Raw genomic sequence first — 12,220 nt, 5'->3', positions numbered from 1 at the left:
AACCTTTGGTGGATGAGAATTCGCACTAGCGAAATACAGTTAGTTGCAAACTAATTTGGTTTGGCGATAGACTCACCTGAAGCCCAGCTGAATCTCTCGTTTGTGGTGTTCTCAGGCAGCTGAATGTGATGCACCAGGCTGCCTCATGTTTCAGTCGCTACGATATTCCAGATATCGCGATACATGCATATCTTTGTAATGTACTAATCATAAGATTGCTGAAAATCCGTCGACAGCCCACGACCGGTCTCGCCCTTTCTGGTGGTCATCAGGCAGGCTAAGTCCCCGGGTTCCCGTCAACCTTATGTTCTACTTGAAACCAAATTGCCTGAAATCATCACAAACCAGAGATTCAGCTGGGTTCCAGGTGAGTCTCTTGAAAGAACCAAATTAGTTTGCAAATGAGTGTATATTCGCTAATTTCGTGCAATTTGGTTTCAAGTGGAACATAAGGTTGACGGAAACCCGGGGACTGCGCCTACCTGATGAGCCCCAAGAAGGGCGAAGCCGATTGTGGGCTGTCGACGAATTTTCGGCAACCTTATGAGTACTGCATTACGAGAATTCACATTGTCTAATGTGTAGAACTAACCAACTCGCGTTTGAAGGTAATCCAGATAGTCTTTACCCTCAATTTCACCTATGAGCCTCTAGAAACCGTAAGTCTTGTTTCTTAGTCAGTTGGTTAGACTTGTTGGGATAAAACTATGTCGGTTGTTCCGTAGGGAGAGAGGAAGCTCCCTAAAATAATCACTTCCGGAAAGTTTAAACTTGGGCGGTTCTACTGTGGTAAGGAGATTCAACAGGCGGACTTGGGAACCTCCATGTTCTTCTGCCAAGGTGAACCATGATACAGGCTCGTAGTGTAAATAAAAAAATGCGAAATGCTGGTAGCACACCTGTGATTGAACCTATACAGGAACCTGACATACAGGTGTGCAGTGGGACCTGACGATCAGTCTAAGTAGACCTCCAGATGTGCACTATATACATCCCGATGGCGTTTGCCATATGAACAGGCCATCCGGCATATGCAGACTGGCTTGTCGACTGAACTAGGCACCTTATCCTCATTACAGTAACTTACCTCATTAGCTCAGCTGGTTACTTCCTGTTGCACAAAAACTAAAGTTATCTTACCGTCGGTGATCCTGACCACGACCTTGAAAGACAGTAAGTTCCGAAGTGATACATTTTGCTTTGGAATGACTCAACAAAATCCCTCGTTTGTGTGATTCTTATTCATACCCTCGTGACTTGCCAATGAGTGTAGCTCGACACTTGGTCACCATTTGGTGTTGAATTAGATCATAAGGTTAAAGGAAGCCTAAGGACTATGACTACCTGATGAGCTCCGATGAGGAACGAGCAGGCAGCGGGTTGTCGAAGAGTTTCCAACATCCTAATGGATAGTGTGATCCGTTTGACCAGTATGCTCAGATATCTCATACCAACTGAAACATGAGGCGGCTTTTGTGGGCTATATTCGCTTGGAGAACACCATAGCCGAGAGATTCTGTTCAGCCCGTCTTCAATATCGATGCAGTTTGCAAGCGAGTGTTTATCGCCAGATGTGTACCGTTCAAGCAGAACCCAAGTTCGACGGGAACTTGCGGATCCCCCCTATTTGATGAATGAGTTCTAGAGAGGGCGAAACGGGTACTGGGTTTTTGAACAGTTTTCGTCGATTTTATGAATAGCATGGTACATTAAGACGATTTTCATATATGTTTATGTTTTTGACTGTTTTTGAGATACACATACCACACTGAAGCCCGTGTATTTATTTGTAGAGGGTATAGGATGTTCACTTTTCAAATGGTGCACTGAGAATTTTGTTTCCTGTTGGCTAAATTGCAGGATAAACATACACACTTTACTTCCAACCAAACAGAGCAATCGCGCGGGACTTGCGCTATCAGATTCACTGTTCCTAAATCGAAATACGCAAGAGATTTCTCATGCTGTGCAGTGTTCACCTGTCAAGGACTTATTTTCATTAATATGCCCCTTTCAACAACCGGTAGAACGTGTGATACCGCAATGCCCGGCTAAATTGTCGCGCAGTTTCTTCTTGACTGAATCTGTTGCGTGGTTTTATAGTCTTAATCCGGATTATGCCCTGTCACTAAATCAGTTCACGGCCTTCACCATTTGCACCTGCATTAGTGTCAATGCGGTGAAACAAACCAGTCTGCTGGTTGGTTCGAACATTCCAGATCGTGCCAACTTGTTCAGAGATTTCATGTTGTCAGAGTACCATGTCAACCGGCGTCGAATATGAATCGTCACCTGCTGTGGTGTGAGCGGGTGGTCGCATGGCACAGCTTCTTGCTCTTTGAGCATGTTTACAAGTGCACTTCGTAGAATACTTTGTTGGTTTGGTACAGTCACGCTCTACTCAACAAACCTATAGCAGTTCACTTGTTTGTGCCATACGTCTGTTTGTAATGTTTTCCACCGACTGCACTGCTTTCTTGGGCCAGTCCCTTGGACCGATTCGCGCTTGTCCGCAAACACATGCGTTCGCTAGTTAGAGCAGTAATCAGAGTGACAACCACTCACTTTTAGTCGATCGTCTTCGAGTCAGTACATTAGGGTGATTCAATTCAGTACACTTGATTAGGAAGCAATCGAGGTTTCATCCAGCAAATCACGTACCACATACCAATCAGCACTAAACTTTCCTTATTGCCTGGAGGTCGAAACCAAATTTGCAAAATTTTATTCACCGCGATTCTTCTGAGCCTTGTTTCTCCCCTAAATCGGACTGACGGTTTTATACAGAACACTAATTTTCACACTATGAAGAATGTTTTTTCGCACAGCAAAAAGGAGGGCTTGGAACGCACACAGCATTTTTAGAACCGTTATATCTGCTGACTCACCGGCCTGTGGTATCTGCTGCTGACCCGCTCCAGTGCCTAGTGTCGGAAAGAAAAAGGCTCACGGAAGGGAACACAATAGCTATATTCCAACAAAGTGGTTGCGAGAGCGCGAGTGCGTGCGAGTGCGAAAAGTACAACGGCCTCAAGCTTTTTATTGGAAGGACACTGTCTGAACTTGGTCCAATGCTGACGCACGCGGTCTGGCTTTAGTACGAGGCAGCGACGTGCTGCATATTGCGGAGGCGTTGTCTGTCCTTGATCAACGCTGACTAGCGCTGTCTGGGTTTGATGCAAGGCCGTGACGCACTGCATATTGAGGGGGCGTTGTCTGTCTGGTCAACACCCAGCGGAGCTGAGAGTCTCCGTATGCTCCGGGCATTCAGTGGTTGCTTTCAGGAAGCTGACCTTCCTGATAAGAACATTTATCATCCTCGTGTTTCTTTAGAGCATGCGTCTGTTCAGAATGACATAATCATATTTTGCGTCCTTCTCGGTGGAATATGTAGATGAATTTGTCAGTCTTACTGCAATCAAACTTTTTTCTGCGGTTCACGCCTGATAAAAGTGTCTGCGCGAAAAAAGCAATTATCAGAAATTTGGTACCAACAAGCCTAAATGACCTTGGGGCTTAATTGTGTCATAGCAGAGTTAGGAAACCACAGCTCTTCTCTCTAGTTCGACAAACTATATATATAGCAATCGAACTTATTTTTGTTGATAAGCGTTGGGTGGTACAGAGAAACAATTATTAATTTTGATCATACCAGAATTAATAGACTGAATTTTCAAGCATAAAATTGATCGTATTCTTTCGCACAAGTTTCGGAAGTATAAAATAGCACTACCTGTCTCCTTCGTAGTCACAAAACAGACTTGCAACTTGAGGATGGTGAGACTTATGTATTATTTGATTTTTAGACGAACGAAATGCTGATGAGGACCATCTACAGTGGGCATCACATTTCCGAATGAATCACACAGTTACTAGCAAATTCTGGGAAAAACGAATCCCTGAAAGATTTGGCCTTCACTTTAGCAAGAGGATAACATGAAGTGCTCGCTTATATCCAGAAAAATCCATTAATTTTGACACCTTTGGAGTGAAAGTTTCATCTGTTGCGACGTTCTCGGCCCACTTTCGTGATCCTTATGCTTTTTGCTGGAAGTGTTTGAGGACAGATGACAATCGTTTCCGGCAGAGTCGAGGACAAGCGGAATTCCGCGTGAAGATATTGGGTGTCTGGATTTTGAGCAGCCTCTGGAAAGTCTACATATTTTTTATTTTTAGAAAGAGGGTTTTTGAAATGGTTTCACTGGTAGATTTTATTGCCTGTTTGATAGATATCATTGCAGAAATTCAAAAGTGCCCCGATCTATAGGGTGGCTTGAAAGTGAATAACAAATGGTGTGCAAAACAGCGGGATACTGTTTTCAGTTCTGCGATGGAAAGATTTTACACCCAAAGACCAGAAAGCATTCTGTGCCCATTTTTTCCTCGGCAGGAGTCATCTAGACTGAACATCTCATGTAGGTCCAGGGAGGTTTGGACCGCTATTTTTTGTTGATAGTGGGAGAACAGTTCTAGAGAATTGTAAACACAGTTTTCACGTCATTCCGATGCACTCGTATGCACTTTGTATTTTCCGCGGTTAGTTCTAGCATCTCCAATGATTACCGTTGACACCGAATACTTGATCCCACCATTCGCGAACAATTGGTTTTCCACTCGGAACGTAGGTCTTTCGTGAACCCGGAATGATGAAGCCATAAGATAAATCGAAGCTGATTGGTCTGCTCAGCTTCGCGAACCTTTTCCTCACTCCAGCTACATTGGCCCCAGTTTGGTTCCAAGCCAAGTGTATAAATGACACAATGGAACATATCAGTGCGTTTGTCTACCAGGCATATGCTATCCTTCAAGGAAACAATGTTTGATTACCACATTGCAACTAGACGCAACCAAACTAAAGGAGCTTCTCACCCGTGTTAAAAGCTCGCAAAGTTGTCTTTATGCTCGAATCCCTTAGCACTGCTATCCAACTGGAGGCCGACGTAATGTATTCATTGTAAACACAGTTATAACTATCGACAGATACACTCATGTACATATCAGTTTGATTTTGACAAGAGACTCACCTGGATCCCAACCGAATCCATCGTTTATGCTGTTCTCAAGCAGCTGAATGTGCTGCACCAGGCTGCCACATGTTTCAGGTGATACAGTATACGAGATAGCAGATTACATTTTATGGGCTTAGTACACTACTCATAAGGCTGCTGAAACCTAATCGACAGCGCACCACCAGTTTTGCTATTCCTGGGGGACTTCTTGAACCTAAATTAGGTTCAGATAGAACGCAAGGCTGACAGAAACTCGGGGACCGCGTCTACCTGATGAGCCGCGAGAAGGGCAAAACCAGTCGTGGGCTGTCGAAGAGTTTTCAGCAAACTTATAAGTAGTGTATAAAGTGACAGCTAGTTACACTGCTGATCAGCCGCTCACTTCCAGAAGGTGAAGTGTTCAACCACTGGCTGGATGGTCTCTGGTTCGAAACCCTCTGAGTTTCGTGAGATGGATCCTAACAACAATGAAAAAGTAGAATAACGCCTCTCGAATTTTCAATATAGACTGGCTTCGTTGACAGGACAAAATCTCTCGAAAGATCCTACTGCAGATCCTACTGCTTCTGTGAGAAAGTGTGCACCTGAAAATCGCTGGCCTGTAGGAAAACTACATGAAGCATCCAACTGCACCCGACTATCCATGTGCTGAATTGAACAGAACCGTACTTTTAGCGTGTCCCCGATCATGACATTGGGGTCAGCGACAAGCTGAAGATGGCAGTGAAACGCTGTGTCCATTACCAAAACAACAAAGATGTGCGTTTACGATGGCGTCGTTTAGTGATGGGCGAAAGCGACGGTGTTGTTTTTAGCTGTTACCGCCGCGATTAGACGATAGTACCGCAGTAACCCAACTACGTGGCACTGCTTGAGGAACGAAGACTGAACTTCCTATGGGCAGATGTGTCGATATTGCATCGGCATAGGAGATAGCAACATGAAGGTTTTATTGATTTGTAAAGGCGTACCAAACAAAAGCCTACTTAAGCCAACCGAAAAATGAGTACCACAAACTAGCACACCGGAAAGTCGCTTTTTTTAATAGACTGAGCAAGTATGAGCCAATTGGCGATCAGTTTCCGCTTGTAGCTCAGCGCAGCATGTGCTGGTGAACAGCAGTCATATAATGAGTCAATAATATGACATTTCATTCAGTCGTTAAGTCGGAAGCTACTAAGCGCAGGATGACATCGTTGACATGGCTAACAGGTGAAACACCAAAATCTGCACACACTGTCGCTCCGAGGTAAGCCACATAATCGGGTATGCAAGGTGAGTGGGCGAGATGGCTCAAGTTTTTAGAATTTATTGACCGGAAGGTCTGTGGTTCGAACCCGATCTTCGCCTCTCGACTTCCTCGACCTGACAGTACCCGAGCCCTCGTGCTTCCTTCAGGTAGCATGGCAGCTGGGCACCGGGAAGGTGTTACAGCTGAACGATTTATTTATTTATTTTAAAGCCAGGTGACCAGATAAATGTTTCCATTCGCCCAGGAGTTCAAAGAATCAGTCAGTGGAGCAATATGAGACAGGTAAACGTTTCAAAGAGCCTTTTTTTGTTTCATGCATTTGACGGACGCTGACAAAATGCAATCTGTGTCCCTGTGTATGTCTGGCACGTGCTGTAGGGACTTGTATTAAATTTTAAAAGTTGATATTCGGAGAGAAAACTTTGGTAACAGCTATCTATCGGGGCCGCAGTAATGTATTTTCTTAACTGTCAGCATGTCCACGGATCTTGATCGCCCAGATAGTATGTGAATCCCCAGAAAGTTGGACGCAAAAGCTCGTCTGGTGGATACCGCCGCGCAGCACATATATTTGGAATGCACTATCGAAGTCAACTTCCAATCCACACACGACTTGCTAGAGCATTTCTTTGATCCATAGGACTATGATCATAGTGATTCCGGTAGATGATGCGGATATTCGTCAGCTTTGGTGTAACGGTGATACTACTCATGTGGGACATGCGAGTAGTATGTTTCTCGTGAATCCACTTTGCGTGTCTTGAAAAGTGAGCTCTATTACGGAATTGGTGGAGTCGCTCTGTGGCATTTGCTTGCATCTGAGTAACAGTCAATGAATATCTAGGAAAGTTCGGGAAGACGCGCTCAAGGAGAAGATGCGTATTTAGTTTTGTAAACAAGATGCATATGAGAGTTTTGCTCCCCTGTCCAACAGTCTGCTCAGTTAGCATTTTCTAATGAGTAACTCCGCAGTGAAGGCCTTCTTCCTTTCACTGGTAGATACCTTTTGCAGTGCTGAGGTAGAATCTTATCTTCAGTGGGTTGCGACTGTCAAGTATCATGTTTAATTGGGTATCACAGATTCCTCGGGTTCTGCTAGAGGAATATCTTAGCCATGACTTATCTCAATCATATCTAATCTTATCTATCTTTCGACATTGGTTCTATTTGCTCGTATATGGACTAAATCTTTCCTATCGGGTGAAGAGCCAGATTAGAGCCGCTCACCTGGTTTCCGAAATCACCAGAATTGATTCTACCGGGCATCTTCTTGTGAAACCGAACCGTATTCAATTCAGACACTCGAAGTGCTCAGTACAGTGGAGTCAATGAATGCTGCAACAAACCTGCAATGCCTGCTGCTCGAATACATCCAAGGTGGAGGGAAACACTTCGAATGTCTAAATTTGCGACGAAATGAAAAGTCCTGTGTTGAACTTCGTACTTTGATGTGAATTTCGTCTTTGGAAAACTAGATTCATTTGATGAATGACAGTAGGCGCCGTTGGCGTGCAAGTTTCTGCCAGCCACTTACAAAGCTGGGCGATCAGATCGGCCGCCATCCGACGGGCAGCCAACAAGCGCACATGGCCAAAGCCCATGACCTTTAGTCGGAGGCTAACCGAATGAGTTCAACCTCGATGATGGTGCCAGTGCTGCTGTTGTGTTTTCATGATTACGTCGGTTGTTCGTTTGTGACAGGCCCCTGCACGTTCACCCGCCGATCTTACACCCTCGAATGTACGGACCATGCTGCACCGAGTTGTCTATGGATTTTGACTGTCTGTGGGTGTCCACCGTTTTGACCACTGTTGACCGACAAAATCGATACGGATTCCAGCCATTCATATGTGATGATGGGATGCAGACAGTGATATTTGAGAAATTTCCCCGGTTGCTTGTTAAGCTGGTTAGTTCTCAGCGTGCGCCACCTGACTAAAGTACGCTTTCATCGCTTGTGTGAGGCAACAAAGCTCATCAACGAGGCTAAACGCTGTGTAGATTCAGTTGGAAATAATCTCACAACGATGCGGGAACCGAAGCATGTCATTTTCTTGGATGTACTCGTTCCTATAGAGACAAAAATAGTAGAACAGGATTGGAGTTTTAGTGATCAGTGCTCAACGAACGATAACCCAATTAGTTTGAGTCTCAAGCCCACCTAATCGAGTGCCTCCGATTTGATTAGATGCGATTCTCCAATACTGCTACGGTTTATTCGATCTACTAGTGGAGGAAGAAGGCCTTCGCTGCGGGGTTATTCACTAGAAAACACCAACTGAAAAGTTACAGAACTATTGGACAGGGAAGCAAATCTCTCATATGCATCTTGTTTACAAAAACTGAATATCTATCTTCTCCTTGAACGCATCTTCGTGAACTTTCCTCAATACTCGTTGACTGGTACTCAAATGCAAGCAAATGCTACAAAGCGACTCCACAAATTCCGTGACAGATCTCACTTTTCAAGAGACGCTAAGCGGATTTACGATAAACATACTACTCGCATGCCTCATCAGTAGTATCCGCCGTTTTATCAGTACACGCATACTTATCACTTTAGTAGCAACAGTGCCCGATGTATCCCAAAGCAATTATCGTGGTGAATCTAAAGTAAGCAGACAAAGCACTGGACTGGTGTATCATTCAGTTTAGAACCAATTAGCTCATTGTTGACCGTACGAGGATATGGACCCCTGGCGTACAAGACGTGCCTGTCACCAAATCTCCCTCGGCACACCTCTGTGCTGCTGATGAGTTTCTATGAAAATAAAACTCGAGCCCAGTTGTCCGTCGGTTTTGTATAACTGCTTCAGGATTGGGGGTGGACTGTTCACGCGAGAAACATGAGAATGCAAATACTACAAACATTGCTACCGCTGAAATCTAAGGAGATGGCGGTGTGCGGTGCTAACGTTTTAAAATACCCACATCGAATAAAAAAATTCACGCATATATGTGGGAACAGCAGTGAAGACTTCAACAGTCATTAACCTGTGAGAATCGAGGACGGTTTTGATGAGGACCGCGGCTGATAAACCGTGAGTATTTTAAGCAGAAAGCAATTATCATTTCTTACTGTTCCACGTAGAAACCATCGTCTGATAAATGATATTTGCCAAATCCTGGATCATGCACTGCATTCCAGTCAGTCAAATCAATCGGCCGACTCGGACGTCTTCCTGATCGATCGCCCACGCGTGACTGAATCGGGTCACATGCTGAAACTAGCGTATCAGGTGACACGAACTCAAGATATCAATAAGTGAAGCATTATTGGCCCATCTCATGCATCCAAAAGATCTGTGAGTCAAGGAGCTCCTTCATCGCATCGACAAAAAAATGACTGATTTTAACTTGGAAGTTGTCCTTTTGCGTTCAACTGTACATTCAGCTTTCGCAACTGTTGACAAGATTGATCGAGACGTCAGTATCTAGCGGTGCGGTTTTTTGATGGTCTAACCCGCTGTTCTTGTCGCGTGGTCTATGGAAAATAACCCACAAACGATGCCTCAAAGCTGAGTTGGTGATGTACATTTGAACTGTATATTCATTTCTGACACCTTCACATTGCTCACATTACAATCGAAAATTGTTAATCCTCTGGCCGTCATTCACTGATCAATGCCCAGTGCCACTTAATCAACTAACGCGACTGGCGTAGGTGAACAGCAGTCATCGAAGTGGATCAATATTTAATCCGCAGATAGTGTGGACCCGCTAGACGCGTGACGGAAATCTACCTTGAGCCTATTGAGTTCCTTCATGTAGAGATCTGAGTGAAGCACAGGCTAAACCGGTGCTGAGTTGTCCTACCCCTGCAGGGTTTTCTTGTGTGTGAATAGTATTCACCATCTATCTCACTGGTGGAAGGCTGTTTAGCAAGGCCCTTGTCGGATAGTGCATGAACGAGTATCAAGTTAACTCCAGGATCGCGATCTAGCAGATGTATCCAGCATGTCTGAGCCATCTTTAGAGCCCTCTTTCAATGAGTGTGGTGAGCAGCAGGTCTTCCATGACGTTAACACAGACTCCATAGAATACTAGGACGTCTATTCGGCCGATACAGGGAAACGTGCACCAAGCTATCTGGCCTGACTATTCATAAACATATAACGGCTCTCTTGATGATGTATTCAGTTTCATCAGTTCGTCTGGTTCGTCCTCACTTAGCAGGACAAAGGCGTTTGCTGTTTTCTCCTTATCAGATTACACACGAATATTCTCAGCCGTTCACAGAGAGGTGTTATTTCACCAAACAATGCGTCGCGCTTTTGATATCCAATTAAAACATCCTGTACAAAGGGCTGCAAGATTTGCCGTCCTCCTCTGAAATTTAAATCGAACTTGAAACTGTTTCAAAAAATTTCACTGAGGAAGTTCAGTGGAGGGAACGAGTATCCTAATGGTCCAAGACGGCTTGTTCGAAATTTCGCCCCTTGTTAATGGGGGATAGCAAACAACAAAGAGTAACCGTCCCAAGGTTTGAGATGTCAAAAACATGGTGGATTCTTTAAGCGAGTGCGAACAGATGCGATTGAGGCACTTTGTCAAGTTGCGTGATGCATTCGTTCAAGCCAAGCCTCAAAACGGTGGAAGGATTCTTGATGCACGAAAGATCATGTGCCCTTCATTCCTGCTGGGCTATTCCGAAGGTATTCCCCATCCTTCTGATTTAAATATATGTGACATTGCTGGTTAGACACTGATTGATGCCGGTCAGTAAACTATTTTTACCGTCGGTACCAAAGAGATATTCTTCACCGCGAGTTTCGTGTTGTTGCACTGTTCAGTCCATGAAGTACGTCGCTGTTTTTAGTCTCTTCTGCTTTTAACCTCACCTTATTTGACATCGTACGGTTCAAATTTACGGATTTCTCAAAACTTCTAGACGTTACTTTAAAAGAGATATTTCGTTTTTTTTGGGAAGCGCGAAACTGGGGTTTCTCAGGATATCATCGGACCCATCATCCTTCAAATCAAGACTCACCGAAACCCTGAAAGTCTGATTGTGAAAATAGTAGAACTAATGCTGCTCAAACAGCCACTGTGAAAAAACGGAACTGTTATGTAGCAGAATCTCGCATTCACGTTTGCTCATTGATGTTCCGTTTTCTCGAATCTAAACCTATATAACGACCTGAGAATGCTGATTAGAATGAACAGTCCATTTGAATGCTTGTTTATCCGCTCTGATCCTTAGTTTAAGTGCTTCATTGGTCATTGGTTGTAACCGAGACGTGGCGTTTCCGACATTGCATCAAACAACACTGCCACAACTCAGTCTCATCCGGTACCACAATGTTTTATGCACGTTTCGCGGCGGACGAGAGCGCGAGAGAAAAATTACTGTATCAGAAAAGTCATATTCCTGAAAGTAACTCCAAAACCTCACCAAAATCTCAATAGGAAAGCCGGGAAGCACCCAGGCCAGTCAATCATTCAGTCAATTCAGCAAAGGGCGATGAGTGTTCAGGCACGTCACAGAAGCACGACCGAATGTGATCAGCGCTCAGGCATACCACAGAAGCACGATCGATGCTGATGGGTGTTCACTAAGCACATGTCAGTAGCCTGGATGAATGTCAAAAGTGCCCTTTAATTAGCACGGGGCCTTCGTAACTTTTGTACTCACACGCACTCGCTTGTTTGGAATAAAGTTGTTGTGTTCCTTTGTCAGGGAGTTTTTTCTGGTTCCAGGCACTGCAGTGTGAACAGCAGTCGGATATAATAAACTATGTTCTGAAATGCGGCATTTCAAAAAGAAACTTATCGTCTTGGGAGAAACCGGGTCTTGATTTGAGCGTCCGTGGTAATCTGTATGAAAGCACTTTTAGCCACGGATCCGAAACTGTATTCAACAAAGGCGGTTTCGGACAGACTTTCCCGTCACGCTCCGTTGCTTGGGGTTAATGCACCGGAACTAATGTGGAATTGCATTCACTAATCAGTTATTCAC

Source organism: Opisthorchis viverrini, assembly GCF_000715545.1.
Source record: "Opisthorchis viverrini unplaced genomic scaffold opera_v5_403, whole genome shotgun sequence".
Classification (NCBI taxonomy): Eukaryota; Metazoa; Platyhelminthes; class Trematoda; order Opisthorchiida; family Opisthorchiidae; genus Opisthorchis; species Opisthorchis viverrini.
This window is presented reverse-complemented; position numbering follows the sequence as displayed.